Raw genomic sequence first — 1342 nt, 5'->3', positions numbered from 1 at the left:
TGTAAGGTTGTCCAAAGTTGTTTCAGTTTCTTCTTTTTTTTTAGGTAGTAGAGCACAATACTTAGTCGTATAAGTGTGGTCATGAAATGTACCGACTGTTTTGAAATGAACACATTAAAAATGTTAGGTTTGGTGTTGGAATCACAAATCAAACTTACCGTTAATATTTAAAAAGGATTCTTCGCTTGCCCGCTTTAAAATTCTCCGTTTCCCAGTAATTTTTTTGGGACAATTCGGAACCTCAAACAGTGTTGGAATAGCATTTGGTTTGAGCTTTTTCCACCCGTCTCTCCGATTTTGCTCAAACTGATTTTCTTCGAAATGAGTCTAAACAAAAGCTGTGCTTAACCTATTTCGACTAGCTCAAATATTTTTAAACTGGATAACTTCAACTTATGTAAAAACGCTATAACTTTCTAAATCTCTTGAAATCTAAACCTGGGCATACTTCGCTTACAACATTATATGTACTATAGCTTTTTCTTCAAAAACATACTTCACATAAACGGCTGCCTGTCGTCGGAAACCAGTTGCCACCTCTCCTGCAGTTTATTGTCCATCGCTTTCTTCTTTCTGGTTCCGATGGAAAGGCAAAAAGTCTACGGGTTGCACTGCTGCTTCCACTGCAGTTAGGAGCACAACATCCAACCATATTCTCTAATTTTTTATAATTACAATACAGATAATAACTGTAAACATATTTATGAATTACAATGCACACCATAAATTACTGTAGAAACTAAACAAATCGTTTTTTTACGCATTTCCTTACTTTGCTATATACATACGCATACGAGGTTTGTGTTTCCCGCCGAACAAAAATGGCGTCCAAATTTTTACGTTTCTTAACTTGTGATTTCTATGGACTTTGCTTGCAATATCCTGCTGTTCTCACTTTATCTCCAAGCTCGATGTCGCACTTTCACCGTACAATAAACTGAGATGTGCCGTACAAGTGTCATACATCGGTGTGCAATGCGTTGCGGAGTCGGATAGCGTGTGCGTCGGGGCAGGATGGAACAGCGTCGTCGCGAGGCTGCGGAGCGCGAACCCACAACTTCAACATTAGCCGCCCCCCACAGCAGTAATAACCATTTGAAAATTACCTTGTGATACGCTAGATAAATACCCTTAATGGGTTTAATTATACCTTTAACTGCAGATATTGGCTCTGTTCTTAAATGTGGAAATGCAAAATCAGTTCTTAAATGTGGAAATGCAAAATCAGGTAGGTCATGATTATGAATATGTTGTGATCACTGATACGACTGTAACTACAATACATAAGTCATTGGCTGGACCAACAGAAAGAAGTGTAGTATGCATTGCACATTTCAAGTTC

The 1342-nt window shown here is 38.3% G+C and overlaps 1 long non-coding RNA gene across 1 annotated transcript in view; it reads left to right on the top strand.

Annotated features, from left to right (window-relative positions):
• Positions 1–114, top strand: part of LOC113475520 — a 4256-nt gene extending 4142 nt beyond the window's left edge. Inside the window, exon 2 of the long non-coding RNA XR_003397264.1 lies at positions 7–114. This is a non-coding gene — a long non-coding RNA (uncharacterized LOC113475520). The remainder of the gene's footprint in view (positions 1–6) is intronic.
• The last annotated feature ends 1228 nt before the right edge of the window (positions 115–1342 follow it).

The sequence above is a fragment of the Ciona intestinalis genome, unplaced genomic scaffold (genome assembly GCF_000224145.3).
Source record: "Ciona intestinalis unplaced genomic scaffold, KH HT000742.1, whole genome shotgun sequence".
NCBI classification, from domain to species: Eukaryota; Metazoa; Chordata; class Ascidiacea; order Phlebobranchia; family Cionidae; genus Ciona; species Ciona intestinalis.
The sequence above is the reverse complement of the archived record's forward strand: the minus strand, read 5'-3'. Positions and strand labels throughout refer to the sequence as shown.